The sequence below is a fragment of the Salvelinus alpinus genome, chromosome 18, assembly GCF_045679555.1.
Source record: "Salvelinus alpinus chromosome 18, SLU_Salpinus.1, whole genome shotgun sequence".
Lineage (NCBI taxonomy): Eukaryota > Metazoa > Chordata > Actinopteri > Salmoniformes > Salmonidae > Salvelinus > Salvelinus alpinus.
This window is the reverse complement of record NC_092103.1, coordinates 5,327,188-5,346,238: the sequence shown is the minus strand read 5'-3', so window position 1 is coordinate 5,346,238 and position 19,051 is coordinate 5,327,188. Positions and strand designations below refer to the sequence as shown.

General features: G+C 42.8%; 1 protein-coding gene across 6 annotated transcripts in view; it reads right to left on the bottom strand.

Moving 5' to 3' along the window:
- LOC139543579 (CBP80/20-dependent translation initiation factor-like) overlaps positions 1 to 19,051 on the bottom strand; it is a 135,294-nt gene that overhangs the window by 57,600 nt on the left and 58,643 nt on the right. The gene's annotated exons all lie outside the window — the stretch shown is intronic.

Here is a 19,051-nt window from a genome sequence, read left to right as displayed (position 1 = left end):
GAAAGATACTACAAATGCGTTGCTAATGCTCTCCACTTTCTGGAGGACCCAGTTTTGAAATCAGTGGAATGTCCAGTGGAAGCAGAGTATGATAGCTAAGGAGATTGACGTTTGATTACACATATGCGGTGGGAGTCGAAAAGAGAACACAAAAAAAAAGGCTGTTGTATAAAACACCTGTCTCCGGATTACATCTTCAAACTAAGGGCAACCATGGCATCGTGACAGAGAGGGAGTAGCGTTCATCTTTGCATTCAGGTAAGAGTCTAGCTAGCTACATTTTCAGATATTATACGTTTTCTAAATTTGTCATCAAGTTGTTTTTATTGCAAGTTAAAGCCTACTGTTAGCTAACATTAGCTGGGTGGCTTGCTAGCTAACATTACATGTATCATTTGTGTAGTAATATTATTCGTACCACAGAGCCATTTGCATTACTAGTTATAGCCTAATGTTAGCTGTTAGCTAGCTAGCTAACATTGAACCTAGTTGGTTATGCAAGGTAGTAACGTTAGGTTTGGATTATGGTTAATGGTTTAGCTAGCTAGCTAACTACGTCTAAACAAAAGACTCCACTATGCAAGTAACCAATTTACTGTACTGTTTACACGTTCTGTAACCTGTACATGTGACAAATAAACTTCGATTTTATTTTATATAGTGTGTGTTTACCAGAGACGGTAATGTGAAGAACAACATGACCTGCACCAAAGTCCATTAGGTTTTATATAAGGTTAGGCCAACGAGACCGTGCCCAAGTTCAAAAAATTTCCGGTAGATTGCCCTGCTTTTATTCACACAATTGCCAGCTATTTTCTGTACTTGTAAATAATGATCTTGTTGTGAGTTTATTTTCCTGTAAAAATAAACACAAATTAGTTAAAGTTAAGATGTTGTCAGCTATATGATATGGTCATTATTTGAATTGGCTAGCCAGCTAACGTAATGTTAGATAGCTAACAAGCTAGAAATTAACCAAAATATTGTTTAGAAAGTTGTATGGTTTGCTAGATTGACATATACTAAATGAATTTTTAAACGGATCGGTTTATTGGTGTTAAAATACACCAGATATGCTATTTTGGACCACCAGGCTGCTGATGTCGTGCAGCCTTTCGTTTTTGTGTTTATACTTTTCATAACGACAAGTTTGATGTTGGACGACAATAGAATATTCATGATGTCATTGCGACAACTGTCTACAGCAGGGGTGGGCAACTGCAGTCCTCGAGGTCCTGATTGGTGTCACACTTTTTCTCCATCCCTAGCAAACACAGCTGATTAACCTCTCTTGGGAAGGGGGCAGTATTTTGACGTCCGGAAGAAAAGCATGCCCAAAGTAAACTACCTGTTACTCAGGCCCAGAAGCTAGGATATGCATATAATTGGTAGATTTGGATAGAAAACACTAAAGGTTCTAAAACTGTTAAAATTATGTCTGTGAGTATAACAGAACTGATATGGCAGGCGAAACTCCGAGGACAAACCATCTAAAGAAATATATATATTTCAGCCTACCACAATTTTCAATGGCTGTCACTTTTATTATAAGGCCAAGTCCTCCAAGATTGCAGTTCCTAGGGCTTCCACTAGATGTCAACAGTCTTTAGAAAGAGTTTCAGGCTGGTTTTTGGAAAAATGAGCCAAAAATTTTAGTTTTTCTAGGTGGCTCCCATGTGGCTGTAGTGTTTCCAAGCGCATGGAAGAGAGCGCGTTCTTTGGTATTTTTCTCCGGTAAAGACAATAACGATTCTACGTCTTAAATTTGATCGTTTATTTACGTATTAGGGTACCTAAGGTTTGATTATAAACGCTGTTTGACTTGTTTGGGAAAGTTTATTAGTAGCGTTTGGGATTCATTTTGTATGCATTTTGATGGAGGGAAACTGGGTGGATTATTGACTGAAGCGCGCCAGCTAAACTGAGTTTTTATGGATATAAAGAAGGACATTATCGCACAAAAGGACAATTTGTGATGTAACTGGGACCTTTTGGAGTGCCAACAGAAGAATATCTTCAAAGGTAAGGCATTTATTATATTGCTATTTCTGACTTTCGTGTTGCACCTGCCTGGTTGAAATATGTTTTTCATGTGTTTGTATGCGGGGCGCTGTCCTCGGATAATCACATGGTTTGCTTTCGCCGTAAAGCCTTTTTGAAATCTGACACAGCGGCTGGATTAACAAGAAGTTAAGCTTTATTTCACACTTGTGATTTTATGAAAGTTAAATATTTATAATACTGTCGTTTGAATTTCGCGCTCTGCAATTTCACCGGATGTTGGCCAGGTGGGACGCTACCTGCCCATAAAAAGTTAATCAAATTGCATTCTAAACTGAAGATCATGATTAGGTGATTATTGGAGTCAGGTGTGTTAGCTGGGGTAGAACTGTGACACCAATCAGGCCCTCAAAGACTGGAATTGCCCACCCCTGGTCTACAGACATGTCGATAGACGTAGTATAAACCAGCCTTTAGTCTTGAAATCTTTGGTTGTTTAGTACACTACTGTACTCACTCTGTTTAGCACATGGCCTGTGAATCTTTAAAGAGATGGGTGGGGCTAAGGCTTAAGAGGGTATGAACAAAGCTGAATGGGTTTAGACAAAGAAGAGCTCTCCAGTAGGTGTACCAAAAATATTCAAGCGCTATTTTATCAAAAGTGGGGTTACAAGTTTATCAACTTTCAAAGCAGACTGTCCCATTGTTCCTCAACTGTAGTGTACGAGTCTCTACTTTTATCCAATGTACAAAACACAATTTCAAATTTTGCTACATCGAACCGGTCGGTCATATTTAAAAAATAGGATTAAATTAAATCAAACTTTATTTAAAGTGCATTTAAGGTTTGATTTGATTTAGTCCTATTGTTTAACTTAAGATTTTTGCTTGAGACGTACAGCGAGTTTACAAAACATTAGGAACGCCGTCCTAATATTGAGTTGCACCCCCTTTTCCCCCTGAACAGCCTGAATTTTGTCGGGGCATGGACTACAAGCTGCGTTCCACAGGGATTCTGGCCCATGTTGACTCCAACGCTTCCCCACAGTTGTGTCAAGGCTGGATGGCCATTGGGTGGTGGACCACTCTTGATTCACAAGGGAAACTGTTGAGTGTGAAAAACCCAGCAGCGTTGCAGTTCTTGACAAACTCAAACCGGTGCACCTGGCACCTACTACCATACCCCATTCAAAGGCACTTAAATCTTTTGTCTTGCCCATTCACCCTCTGAATGGCACATACACACAATCCATGTCTTAATTGTCTCAAGGCTTAAAAATCAGTCTCCTCCCCTTCATCTACCCTGATTGAAGTGGATTTAACAAGCAACATCAATAAGGGATTATAGCTTTCATCTGGTATGTCATGGAAATAATGTTTTGTTCCTAATGTTTTGTACACCTCAGTGTAGATGTGTGTATGTACTGAAATGCTAGCTATGTGTGACTAAGGTTTATGTAGTTCTGTCCTTGAGTTGTTCTCGTCTATTGATGTTTTGTTGTGAATGTTCTGTATTATCTATGTCATGTTTCATGTCAGAGTCTTCTCCCGCAAGAGGCTGAAAAGATTTGGCATGGGCCCTCAGATCCTAACAAAGTTCTACAGCTGCACCATTGAGAGCATCTTGACTGGCTGCATCACCGCTTGGTATGGCAACTACAAGGCACTCGACCAGGAAGGCGCTACAAAGGGTGGTGTATGGCCCACTGGGGCCAAGGTCCCTGCCATCCAGAACATCTATACCAGGCGGTGTCAGAGGAAGGCACAACAAATTGTCAGCATCCAGCCACCCAAGCCATAGAATGTTCTCTATGCTACAGCATAGCAAACAGTACCAGTGCACTAAGTCTGGAACCAACAGGATCCTGAACAGCTTCCACCCCCAAGCCATAAGATTTATAAACAAGACTGCTAAATAGCTAATCAAATTGCTACCTGCTGCTGCTACTGTCTATTATTTATCCTGTTGCCTACTGACTTTAACCCTACTTATTTGTACATACAGTAGCTACCCCAATTACCTCACACCCCTATACATCAACTTGGTACTGTTACTCCCTATATTTAGCCATGTTATTTTGACTCATTATTGTTATTCACTGTTAGTCTACACCTGTGGATTTAGAAGCATGACACATACAATGTGATTTGATTTGGGAACCTTTGATTTAGAAACACTTCAGATGTGCCCCAAATGGCACCCTTTTCCTGACAGTAGTTGCCATTTTTGCACGTAGCCTTATCTGACCCAGACCAGCATATCGATCCAGCCAGCCAGCCAGCCAGCCAGCTGAGGAAACACTCAATATAAGCACTTCAAGGTTCAAATATTTCATTATGTCCCAGACAGATTCTTTATCAAGTGTTGTGAGGAGTCACTAGATTGAATTAGCAGTAGCAGCGCAGAAGTCTTACCTATTCCTGGTTCAGTACTACGACCCAGGGTGTACAGGGGTCTTTCTAAAAATAACTGGGACCAATGGGTGACATTAGGATCAACATTTCAAAATGGTTTGAGACAAAAACATTTAAATCATTTTTATGCAGTTCCACATGTGTACTTCAAGGAATATATACTGAGTGTACAACACATTAAGAACACCTGCTCTTTTCATGACAGACTGCCCAGGTGATAGCTATGCTCCCTTGTTGAAGTCACTTGTTAAATCCACTTCAAATCAGTGTATATGTAGGGTAGGAGACAGCTAAAACAAATATTTGCAAGCCTTGAGACAATTGAGACATGGATTGTGTGTGTGCGCCATTCAGAGGGTGAACGGGCAGAACAAAAGATTTAAGTGCTCCTGAGTGGTGCAGCAGTCTAAGGCACTGCATCTCAGTGCTAGAGGCATCACTACAGGATTGGGAGTCCCATAGGGCGGCGCACAATTTGCCCAGCGTCATCCGGGTTAGGGTTTGGCCGGGGTAGGCCGCCATTGTAAATAAGAATTTGTTCTTAACTGACTTGCCTAGTTCAATAAAGGTTACAATAAAAAATTTTTTAAAAAAATGATTGACACCTTGTAGAGTCCATGCTCCAACGGGGTGCAACTCAATATTAGGAAGGTGCTCTTAATGTTTGTTTACTCAGTGTAAATATCTAAAAAACATAGGCATACGACTATACATCATTTAAGCAGGGTTCATACAGACATTAACATGTCAAATTCAAGGACTTCAAGGGACTACCATATTTAAAACATTTAATTGTAATTTCTACATTGTAGAATAATAGCGAAGACATCAAAACTGAAATAACATATGGAATCGTGTAGTAACCAAAAGTGTTAAACAAATCTAAATATATTTTAGATTATTCAAAGTAGCCACCCTTTGCCTTGATGACAGCTCAACCAGCTTCATGAGGTAGTCACCTGGAATGCATTTCAATTAACAGGTGTGCCTTGTTAAAAGTGAATTTGTGGAATTTATTTCCTTCTTAATGCATTTGAGTCAATCAGTTGTGTTGTGACAAGGTAGGGGTGGTATACAGAAGATAACACTATTTGATATAAGACTAAGTCCATATTATGGCAAGAACAGCTCAAATAAGCAAAGAGAAACAACAGTCCACAATTACTTTAAGACATGGTCAGTCAATGCGGAACATTTCAAGTGCAGTCGCAAATAATTAACTGAAATGCATTCCAGGTAACTACCTCATGAAGCTGGTTGAGAGAATGCCAAGAGTGTGCAAAGCTGTCAAGGCAAAGTGTGGCTACTTTGAAGAATCTCAAATATACCATTTTTAGATTTGTTTAACACTTTTTTGGTTACTACATGATTCCATATGTGTTATTTCATAGTGTTGATGTCTTCACTATTATTCTACAATGTAGAAAATAGTAAAAATAAAGAAAACCCTTGAACGATTAGGTGTGTCCAAACTTTTGACTGGTACTGTAGCTATCTTAATGTAATGACGTGAAAAAACATTTGCAGATATTTATCAATGACTTATCAACTGCTGTAACCAGTTGTCCAGCGTAGGAAATCCTCACTGGTACACTAGTTTATAGAAAGACCGTAGGCTCCAGACAGAATACAGCAAGCATGTTTATTTATCTGTGTGTGCGTGTGCATCTGCCCTCATCTGTGTCTATATAGAAAACATTTCAGGTTATTCCGGTTGGTTGGCAGTTGAGGAAAGGCAGAAGATTCAAACCAGGTGGCGAGACAGACAGACTGGCATGTGGTAGCCAGCTCTACTCATTGACAACTTGAGCGCACACATGCAACACACACACAGATATGCCCAACCATCAACCAATCACAGAACAGATTCTATGTTCAACACATTTACACTGGGGCGGCAGGGTAGCCTAGTGGTTAGAGCATTGGGCTAGTAACCGAAAGGTTGCAAGTTCGAAACCCCGAGCAGACAATAAAACTACATAGTAACACAGTAGTGTTTCCCCACTCTACAAAATAAGCAAGTGGCTGATAGTGGCTTTGGTGTGTGGATATGAGTTTACAGCTGGCAGATTGACTGCTGTGGTGGCTCTCTTGATAGCACCAAAGCCTTGGTTTGTGTCTTGGGCAAAGGCAGGGCGGGGGTTATAAGAAGTGTGCTTGCTTGGCGAATTGCTAATTTGAGATAAAATGGCTACACTCCAAAGCCAGCCGTGCTGTTTTTCTCAATCTAGATCTAGATTGTCAAGAGAATATCACCTTCCAGCTAACCCATCCCAAGTAATCAGTCCATATAGAAAGGCCTTCCCTGTAGTCAGTGAGAGGTTAGGCAGAAGCCCTCAGGAGTATTGACTCTCTGAACCATTCTGAAAAGTTCCAGTGGGAAAGATTAAACATGTTCCCTGAATCGAGGCAGTAAGAAGCGCATTCCTGTAAATCAGGTCTAATTTCTACCCAGTTGCCGTGTTGGCTAAATTCAAAACGTGTGTGTTTTTCTCCCTCCTTTTCAGACAGCAGCCATAGCAGCCTTAGTAGCCTCCCCCCTCTGCAATCCACGGCAGCTACCTTCCACTGACAACAAGCAAGCAAATAAAGCTTTTTCAGCAGAGCCATTGTTAAGAACGGGGTGTGTGTGAGCTTGCATGTTTCCATGTTAAATGTCCCGTTACATGCGATTCATATTGAAATATACAGTAGTGTGTTCATGTACGCAGGAGTTGTTTCGTTCTTGCAACAAATCAGGAACAAATTACATCTGTATACCTATACTGAACAAAACTATTAACAACAAGTAAAGTATTGTTTCCAAGTTTCATGAATTGAAATAAAAGATAACAGAAATGTTCCACATGCACAACCTTGTTCACATCCGTTAGTGAGCATTTCTCCTTTGCCAAGATAACCCATCCACCTGACAGTTGTGGCATATCAAGAAGCTGATTAAAACAGCACGATCATCACAAAGGTGCACCTTGTGCTGGGGACAATAAAAGGCCACACCAAAATGTGCCGTTTTGTCACAACACAATGCCACAGATGTCTCAAGTTGAGGGAGCGTGCAATTGGCATGCTGAATGCAGGAATTTCTAACATAGCTGTTGCCAGAGAATTTAATGTTAATTTCTCTACCATAAGACGCCTCCGACGCTGTTTTAGAGAATTTGGAAGTACGTCAAACTGGCGGGATCATCTGAGACCAGCCCTGAAATCGGTCTGTAATAAAGCCCTTTTGTGGGGAGAAGGTCCTGGCTCCCCAGTGGGTGGGCCTGGCTCCCAAATAGGTGGGCCTATGCAATCCCAGGCCCACCAATGGCTGCACCCCTGCCCAGTCATGTGAAATCCATAGATTAGGGCTTCATTTATTTATTGCAATTGGCTGATTTTCTTTATATGAACTGTAAACTCAGTAAAATCATTGAAAATTGTTGCCTTTTGCATGTTGCGTTTATATTTTTGTTCAGTACAGATGCATATGTAGATGCATGTCTGTGTGTTTACCGTGTGCAAATAGACAATGATTGTTTTATGCCGTCTATAAAATCCACTTCTTAATAGTGTGAATTAGCAATGGGCTCTCTCGTTATAAGCATTTGAGTAAATGGATTGTGTGCATGTTCCTCATCTGGAGGGTAGGGTTAACCGATGGATGTCTAACTAGCTAGGCCTAGGACTGCACACTGAATGTTTCAGAGCCAAATAACTTGACATGTCTGAGAGGTGACAGACGCTGTAGCAGAGACATTAAAAATAGAGTAGACGGGCAGTGCGCATCTGTGCGTGTGTGTGAGAGAGAAGATAGGAGTGCCATTCTCCTTCAAAAGCACTACAACAAATCCTATAAATTCAAATAAATAAATCTGCATTCCCACCACCCTTGACTTGAGACATAGCATATACATAAATCATCCTGAAAGGGAGATGAATATACCTTATCACATTGGGGTGTATACAATCATGGATAGTGCACACTACATACACGTGTTTATGTATAGTGATGAGGGTTAGTGTGTTTGATACAGGGGAAAACCACTGGCCACTCTCATTGAAGCCGCTGGAGTTCAAGGCTGAACGCGGTCCTGCAGGCATTGTTAGCAGAAAACAGGATCCCCATTTTATTGAATGGAAAACTGGCGGTCTTTGTGGTCAATCTTCATGTAAATAAATAAAAAGTTTGGTGGTACCAATAACTGCTTCTAATACACCAGACGTATGTCCTTGAACAGATTATTTAAAAATTCACAGCCTACAATACCCTGGTCGACCTTCAACTTGAGTTACTCAATGAGAGGAGGCAGCACCAAGCAAGCCTGCAACGTCAATTCCTGGAGTAGCCAAAACTGCACGTTATGTCTCCATGAGACGGCATCTGAACAGACTTAATTTAGTTTTAATGCGCTATTGAGCTTCTCATAGGAAAGAATGGTGTCACATGAAAATAAAATCGATGACCTACGAGCAAGATTAAGATTAAACGGGACATTAAAAACTGTAATATCTTATGTTTCACGGAGTCGTGGCTGAACGAAGACATGAATAACTTATAGCTGGCGGGTTTTACACTGTATTGGCAGGATAGAACAACAGCCTCTGGTAAGACAAGCGGTGCCGGTCTATGTATATTTGTAAACAACAGCTGGTGCACGATATCTAAGGAAGTCTCAAGGTTTTGCTTGCCTGAGGTAGAGTATCTCATGATAAGCTGTAGATCACACCTAGAGAGTTTATCTGTATTTTTCATAGCTGTCTACACACCACCACAGACCGATGCTGGCACTAAGACCGCACTCAATGAGCTGTATACCGCCATAAGCAAGCAGGAAAACACTCATCCAGAGGCGGCGCTCCTAGTGGCCGGGGACATTAATGGAGGGAAACTTAAATCAGTTTGACCTAATTTCTACAAGCATGTTAAATGTGCAACCAGAGGGGGGAAAAAACAAAACAACAACTCTAGACCACCTTTACTCCACACACACAGAGACGCGTACAAAGCTCTCCCTCAACCTCCATTTCGCAAATCTGACCATAATTCTATTCTCCTAAATCCTGCTTACAATAAAAACATTTAAGCAGGAAGCACCAGTGACTCGGTCAATAAAAAGTAGTCAGATGAAGCAGATGCTAAGCTACAGGACTGTTTTGCTATCACAGACTGGAATATGTTCCGGGATTCTTCCGATGCATTGAGGAGTACACCACATCAGTCACTGGCTTCATCAATAAGTGCATTGATGACATCGTACCTACAGTGACTGTACATACATACCCCAACCAGAAGCCATGGATTACAGGCAACATCCGGACTGAGCTAAAGGGTAGAGCTGCCGCTTTCAAGGAGCAGGACTCTAACCCGGAAGCTTATAAGAAATCCTGCTATACGCTCTGACGAGCCATCAAACAGGCAAAGCTTCAATACAGGAATAAGATTGAATCGTACGACACCGGCTCCGACGCTCGTCGGATGTGGCAGAGCTTGTAAACTATTACAGACTACAAAAGGGAAGCACAGCCGAGAGCTGCCCAGTGACACGAGCCTACTAGACGAGCTATATTACTTCTATGCTCGCGTCGAGGCAAGTAACACTGTGCCCAAGAACACTAAGGTAACCAGCTTAAATGACTACAGACCCGTAGCACTCACGTCTGTAGCCATGAAGTGCTTTGAAAGGCTGGTCTTGGCTCACAACACCATTATCCCAGAAACACTAGACCCACTCCAATTTGCATACCGCCCTAACAGATCCACAGATGATGCAATCTCTATTGCACTCCACACTGCCCTGTCCCACCTGGACAAAAGGAACACCTTTGTAAGAATGCTATTCATTGACTACAGCTCAGTGTTCAACACCATAGTGCCCTCAAAGCTCATCACTAAGCTAAGGACCCTGGGTCTAAACACCTCCCATGGCAAATGGATCCTGGACTTCCTGACGGGCACCCCCAGGTGGTAAGGGTAGATAACAACACATCCGCCACGTTGATCCTCAACACGGGTGCGAGCTCAGTCCCCTACTGTACTCCCTGTTCACTCATGACTGCACAGCCAGGCACGACTCCAACACCATCATTAAGTTTGCCGATGACACAACAGTGGTAGGCCTGATCACCGACAAGACGAGACAGGCTATAGGGAGATGGTTAGAGACCAGGCTGTGTGGTGCCAGGACAACAACCTCTCCCTCAACGTAATCAAGACAAAGGAGATGATTGTGGACTACAGGAAAAGGAGGACCAAGCACACCCCTATTCTCATCGACGGGGCTGTAGTGGAGCAGGTTGACAGCTTCAAGTTCTTTGGCGTCCACATCACCAACAAACAAACAAACAAACAAACAAACATGGTCCAAGCACACCAAGACAATCGTGAAAAGGGCACAACAAAACCGATCCCCCTCAGGAGACTGAAAATATTTGTCATGGGTCCTGAGATCCTCAAAAGGTTCTACAGCTGCACCATCGAGAGCATCCTGACTGGTTGTTTCACTGCCTGGTATGGCAACCACTGGGCCTCTGACCGCAAGGCACTACAGAGCTTTCTGCCATCCAGGACCTCTATACCAGGCGGTGTCAGAGGAAGGCCCTAAAAATGGTCAAATACTCCAGCCACCCTAGTCATGGACTGTTCTCTCTGCTACCGCACGGCAAGCAGTACCGTAGCGCCAAGTCTAGGTCCAAGAGGCTTCTAAACAGCTTCTAGCCCCAAGCCATAAGACTCCTGAACATCTAATCAAATGGCCACCTAGACTATTTGCATTGCCCCCCCCCCCCCCTCTTTTGTCCTGCTGCTACTCTCTGTTATTATCCATGCATAGTCACTTTAATAACTCTCTCTACATGTACATATTACCTCGACTAACCATTGACTCTGTACCGGTACCCCCTGTATATAGCCTCGCTATCGTTATTTTACTGCTGCTCTTTAATTATTTGCAACTTTTATTTCTTATTCATATTTTTGGGGTATATTTTTTTAAACTGCATTGTTGGTTAAGTAAGCATTTCACTGTAAGGTCTACACCCGTTGAATTCGGCGCATGTGACAAACGCTACCCTATTCCCTATACCAGAGCTCTATGGTAGTGCATCGAATAGGGAGCCATTTGGAACAAATACAGAGAGATGCTGCTGGGGAGATAGACTACTGATATAAACACTGATCTATTGGTTTAATGGCCAATTATGGCCATTTCTCTGGCTGGTATATTCCCAGATTAGCAATGATTTATGTTTCCCTTATTGGCTGTGATCACCTATACAGTATTTATACAGGAGATATTGTGTGTGTGTGTGTGTGTATGCGGTGTGTGTGTAACTCTAGCTGGAGTATTGCCTCATGTGATTCTGCAGCAAGGTGTTCCTGCCAGTGGAAAGATTTGTCCTTAAGCCAGAAAACTCTGACAAACAAGACCGCAGTGTCCTCCGTGCCAGCAGCACAGGCGCTCACACACACACAGCAGTGCAGAGAAAACAGAGCAGAGCTCTTTCCCACTGGGCACAAACTGGTTGAATCAACATTGTTTTAATGTAATTTGTTTGTGTTTTAATGTAAAAAGTATTGTGATGTGGAATCTCTGGAAAATACATTGGATTTGAAAAAAGTAATACACTTTTGTTTTGAGGTTGAAATGTCAACCACAAGTTAACAGACAAACCTTGTATAAAATATGTTGAATTTGTACCTTTAAAAACAACGTCAGATGTTCAATGTTATATCCACTATCAGAAAAAAGAACAATAAGCTGGGCAGTACATCCTACTGGAAAATTGACCTACAGTTGAAGTCAGACGTTTACATACACCTTAGCAAAATACATTTAAACTCAGTTTGTCACAATTCCTGACATTTAATCCTAGTAAAAATCCCCTGTTTTAGGTCAGTTAGGATCACCACTTTATTTTAAGAATGTGAAATGTCAGAATAATAGTAGAGAGAATGATTTATTTCAGCTTTTATTTCTTTCATCACATTCCCAGTGGGTCAGACACTCGATTATTATTTGGTAGCATTGCCTTTAAATTGTTTAACTTGGGTCAAACGTTTCGGGTAGCCTTCCACAAGCTTCCCACAATAAGTTGGGTGAATTTTGGCCCATTCCTCCTGACAGAGCTGGTGTAACTGAGGTTTGTAGGCCTCCTTGCTCACACATGCTTTTTCAGTTCTGCCCACAGATTTTCTATAGGATTGAGGTCAGGGCTTTGTGATGGCCACTCCAATATCTTGACTTTGTTGTCCTAAAGCCATTTTGCCACAACTTTGGAAGTATGCTTGGGGTCATTGTCCATTTGGAAGACCCATTTGTGACCAAGCTTTAACTTCCTGACTGATGTCTTGAGATGTTGCTTCAATATATCCACATCATTTTCCATCCTCATGATGCCATCTATATCGTGACATCTATGATGCTGCCACCCCCGTGCTTCACGGTTGGGATGGTGTTCTTCGGCTTGCAAGCTTCCCACTTTTTCCTCCAAAGATAATGATGGTCCTTATGGCCAAATAGTTCTATTTTTGTTTCATCAGACCAGAGGACATTTCTCCAAAAAGTACGATCTTTGTTCCCATGTGCAGTTGCAAACCGTAGTCTGGATTTTTTAATGGCGGTTTTGGAGCAGTGGCTTCTTTGCTGAGCGGCCTTTCAGATGATGTCGATATAGGACTGGTTTTACTGTGGATATAGATACTTTTGTACCTGTTTCTGCCAGCATCTCCACAAGGTCCTTTGCAAATTGTTGTTCGGGATTGATTTGCACTTTTCGCACCAAAGTACTTTCATCTCTAGGAGACAGAACGAGTCTCCTTCCTGAGAGGTATGATGGCTGCGTGGTCCCATGGTGTTTATACAGATGGATGTGGTACCTTCAGCCATTTGGAAATTACTCCCAAGGATGAACCAGACTTGTGGAGGTCTACAATTATTTTTCTGAGGTCATGGCTGATTTCTTTTGATTTTCCCATGACGTCAAGCAAAGAGGCACTGAGTTTGAAGGTAGGCCTTGAAATACATCCACAGGTACACCTCCAATTGACTCAAATTATGTCAATTTGCCTATCAGAAGCTTCTAAAGCCATGACACCATTTTCTGGAATTTTCCAAGCTGTTTAAAGGCACAGTCAACTTAGTGTATGTTAACTTCTGACCCACTGGAATTGTGATACAGTGAATTATAAGTGAAATAATCTGTCCGTAAACAATAGTTGGAAAAATGACTTGTGTCATGCAAACAGTAGATGTCCTAACCGACTTGCCAAAACTATAGTTTGTTAACAAGAAATTTGTGGAGTGGTTGAAAAACAAGTTTTAATGTCTCCAACCTAAGTGTATGTAAACTTCCGACTTCAACTGTATCTAGAGCTGTATTGCCCAAGTACGTGCAGAGTTATGTGCATCCTTTCAAGCACACCCTTCTCATTAACAAATAAGGTTTTATATGTAACATGGCTAAATAAAGAGAAAAAGTATTGATTATTATATTATTATTTGTGCCCTGGTTCTATAAGAGTTATTTTTCACTTCCCAGGAGCCGGGTTGTGACAAACTCACACTCATTCTTATGTTTAATAAATGTATCGTATAGTGTGTGTGTGGCAGGCTTACAATGATGGCAAAAAACAACAACATTTGAGAGTGCGCTGACCCTGGTGCTAGAGGGGGTACGCAGCTGGAGCTTAAATGTTTGAAGGGGTACGGGACTATAAAAAGTTTGGGAACCACTGATCTAGGGCTACCCTTTGGCTTACACGGGACCCAGACCGGCTGCGCGCGTGCGCCATCGTGCATAAATGTATTTTGTCCCCCTCACACCAAATGAGAACACAACACGCAGGTTAAAATATCAAAACAAAGTCTGAACCAATTATATTAATTTGGGGACAGGTCGAAAAGCATTAAACATGTATGGCAATTTTATAGCTAGCTTGCACTTGCTAGCTAATTTCTCCTATTTAGCTAGCTTGCTGTTGCTAGCTAATTTGTCCTGGGATATAAACATTGAGTTGTTATTTTATCTGAAATGCACAAGGTCCTCTACTCCGACAATTAATCCACACATAAAACGGCCAACCGAATCGTTTCTAGTCATCTCTCCTCCTTCCGGGCCTTTTCTTCTCTTGACTTTATAATGCGATCTGCATTTCATAAATTAGGTGCATTACCGCCACTGACCTCTTTCGTCTTTCAGTCACCCACATGGGTATAACCAATGAGGAGATGGCAACCGTGGGTACCTGCTTCTATAAACCAATGAGGAGATGGGAGAGGCAGGACTTGCAGCGCGATCTGCGTCAGAAATAGAACTGCCTTCTATTTTAGCCCTTGGCAACGCAGACGCTCGTTGGCGCGTGCGAGCGGTGTGGGTGCAATAATTGAATAGCATAGATTTCTAAATGTATTTAGCAGCGCACGCGATCCAAGCGGTGTAGTCAGCCTGTTAGTCACGGACTATTATCAATGTGCTATGGTGAGAATGATTGTTGAGAGATCTCAATTTAAAAAACTATACTGAACAAAAATATACATGCAAAAGGCAACAATTTCAAAGATTTTACTGAGTTACAGTTCATATAAGGAAAACAGTCAATTTAAATAAATTCATTGGTCCTAATCTATGGATTTCAAATGACTGGGTGGGTTTGGGAGGGCATAGGCCCACCACCCACTCAGATTTAGTTTTTCCCCCACACACAGGTTACACATGGTCTGAGATTGCGAGGCTGGTTGGAAGTACTGACAAATTCTCTAAAATGACATTGGACGTAGTTTATTGTCGAAAAATGTACATTCAATTGTCTGGCAACACCTCTGGTGGACATTCCTGCAGTCGACATGCAAACTGCACACTCCATAATAACTTGAGACATCTGTGGCATTGTGTCGTTTGAGAAAACGGCACATTTTAGAGTGGCCGTTTATTGTCCCCAGCACAAGGTGAACCTGTGTAATGATCGTGCTGTTTAAGCAGCTTCTTGATATGCCACACCTGTCAGGTGGATGGGTTATCTTGGCAAAGGAGAAATGCTCACTAACAGGGATGTAAACAAATTTGTTCAGTATAAACAACAAAAAACACTATCGCTATCGAAGTCATTCCAAAGTGTAGGTTTTACAGAGCAAATTAAATGTGACCATACTATATCAATCATATACTGTATCAATGATGCTATATAGGCCTATACACACATTGAAAAGTATGTGGACACCACTTTAAATGAGTGGATTCAGCTATTTCAGCCACACCCGTTGCTGACAGGTGAATAACATCGAGCACACAGCCATGCAATCTCCATACACACATTGGCGGTATAATGTCCTTACTGAAGAGCTCAGTGACTTTCAACATGGCACCGTCATAGGATGCCACCTTTCCAACAAGTCAGTTTGTCAAATTTCTGCCCTAGAAGTGCCCCGGTCAACTGTAAGTGCTCTTATTGTGAAGTGGAAACGCCTAGGAGTAGCTCAGCCACACAAGCTCACAGAATGGGACCACAGAGTGCTGAAGTACCTAGCGCGTAAAAAAAATAAAGTCTGTCCTCAGTTGCAACACTCCCTACCGAGTTCTAAACTGCCTCTGGAAGCAACGTCAGCACAATAACTGTTCGTCGGGAGCTTCATGAAATGGGTTTCCATGGCCGAGCAGCCGCACACAAGCCTAAGAATACCATGCGCAACGCCAAGCTTCGGCTGGAGTGATGTAAAGCCCGACGCCATTGGACTCTGGAGCAGTGTAAACACGTTCTCTGGAGTGATTAATCACGCTTCACTATCTGGCAGTCCGTCAGACGAATCTGGGTTTGGCGGATGCCAGAAGAACGCTACCTGCCCAAATGCATAGTGCCAACTGTAAAGTTTGGTGGAAGAGGAATAATGGTTTGTGGTTGTTTTTCATGGTTCCGGCAAGGCACCTTGGTTCCAGTGAAGGGAAATATTAACTCTACAGCATACAATTACATTCTAGATGATTCTGTGCTTCAAACTTTGTGGCAACAGTTTGTGTAAGGCCCTTTCCTGTTTCAGCATGACAATGCCTCCTCGCACAAAGCAAAGTCCATACAGAAACGGTTTGCCGAGATCGGTATAAAAGAACTTGGCTGGCCTGCACAGAGCCCTGACCTCAACCCCATCGAACACCTTTGGGATGAATTAGAACGCCGACTTCGGGCCTAATCGCCCAACATCAGTGCCCGACCTCACTAATGCTCGTGGCTGAATGGAAGCAAGATTCCCAGATTTCGAGGTTACTATAACTACAGTATAAATATATTCTTATGTAATCATGTAAAGCATGCATATTCAAGATATCCACAGGCCTGCGGCGACCTATCTTCACAATTGCTGTAATCACCTGTGCAGAATCTTGAACGGCATTGATCACTTGCACCATGTACTTTTAATGTAATCTCAACTACAATCCAGGTGATTTGGTTCTGCTATTAGATTAATCTGTTGTATACAGTAAATAAACAAAATATCATATTTGACATTGGAATTTGGTTGTGATTTTAGATTGTTCAAAGTATAGTGATAACACATTGGAAATGCAACTAACTTTTGGCTGAGTGGGTAAATATAGGTTGTAATCTCATTGAGCAACGTCTCAACCAAATATTGCCCAATTATCCATGTTGAAATTACATTGTGTGCCCAGTGGGTTCTGTCAGATCGTGTACAGAACGCCGAGTACACATCCATCACAGCGAGAGAGGGAGAGAGAGACAGAGGCGGGAGAGAGAGACAGAGGCGGGAGAGAGTGAGAGCAAGAGAGTGAGGGAGAGGGAGAGAAGAGGAAGTAAGAAAGTAAGAGATGAAAATGAGGGGAGAGAAGTGATGAGGGGGAGTCGGGGTCAGAGAGAGGGTGAAAGTAGAGGGAGTAAATAGAGAGCGCCACCACAGGGAAAAGTCAGTAAGTCAGCTAGCGCCACCACAGGGAAACGTCAGTAAGTCAGCTAGCGCTACCACAGGGAAACGTCAGTAAGTCAGCTAGCGCCACCACAGGGAAACGTCAGTAAGTCAGCTAGCGCCACCACAGGGAAACGTCAGTAAGTCAGCTAGCGCTACCACAGGGAAAAGTCAGTAAGTCAGCTAGCGCCACCACAGGGAAACGTCAGTAAGTCAGCTAGCTCCACCACAGGGAAAAGTCAGTAAGTCAGCTAGCGCCACCACAGGGAAACGTCAGTAAGTCAGCTAGCGCCACCACAGGGAAACGTCAGTAAGTCAGCTAGCTCCACCACAGGGAAACGTCAGTAAGTCAGCTAGCGCCACCACAGGGAAGAGTCAGTAAGTCAGCTAGCGCCACCACAGGGAAACGTCAGTAAGTCAGCTAGCGCCACCACAGGGAAACGTCAGTAAGTCAGCTAGCGCCACCACAGGGAAACGTCAGTAAGTCAGCTAGCGCCACCACAGGGAAACGTCAGTAAGTCAGCTAGCGCCACCACAACAGACATGTCCAACACCTATACAGTCATCTTTTCTAGGTACAGGAGACTCCCTTTTCCTCTGTATCCCTTACGCTCTTTCTGTCCCACTCTCTGCTTCTCATTCCGTCTCTTACAAAAGGTCAGGCTCCCCACAGAGAGGGAGGAGAGGACAACAGAAAATGACTGGAATGATTAAATGATGATACCTCTGTGTTCAGTCACTAGTACCTATACCCAGTCTCCCTCTCGCTCTGCTTGCCTCTGAGCTTATTGCACTGCTCCCACTCACAAGGGTTAATAAGGATATGACACTTAAGTCTTCTTTCTCTTTTTTCTTCCTATATGGCGTGTACCGCTCCCTCTACCTATCCCGGGGGTGGAAAGCAATGAAAGTAATAGCTGTGTTAATTTATGGAATGAATGGTGGAGCGTTGCTTTAATAGCAGGACTGGCGTGGGACTGATGCATTTTTCACAATATGACTCACTGTCACACACACACCGCTATTACCGCACGTTAGCTGGGCCTGACGACGAGCTCTGTGAGGGGAGAAAGTGGCTCTGGCCCCGCCCTGAGAGAGATGCATTGTGGGTGTGTTTCTAGAGACAGCGGGCCGAAAGAAGACTGTAATAGCTGAAAATGTAGAGCGGGACTGTATCATTCCAGAAAAAGTAGTGAGTGAGAGAAAAGAAAGGAAAAAAGGGAGGAAATGAGGAGAGCGGTAGAGAGAACTGGGCCAGGCGTTGGATGTGTGTGTGTGTGTGTGTATAGAAGTGTTGGGGGCAGTGCAGGCCTGAGTGTGTGTGCTTGAACACAAGTGTGTGGAAATGCTTGGTTGGGGCGATGGGGCCCACCCCTTGGCTGAACCTCCATTCACTCCTGGCTCTGCACTGCTCTGTGGTCGGGGCTGGAGCTGGCTGAGGGTAATTACAGTTCTGCTCTGAAAGCCACAGCACTGCAGAAAGTATGGTCCAGTATGCACATATGGTCCAGTATAGAGCAATAGAACTGCTATATATATATTTTTTTATTTACTCTCTGAAACTTCTAAATGTAATCATAGCCCTTGGTTGTCATACTCCAACCCATACAGCCATGCAATTGCAGTACCTTACTGACATAAAAGGCAAACCACACAAGAAACTGATCCTTCCTCCTGTAGCCAGAGGCAACATTATTTTCTCTCAGTAAATATTAACAATACAAAAACACAGCCAGCCCGGC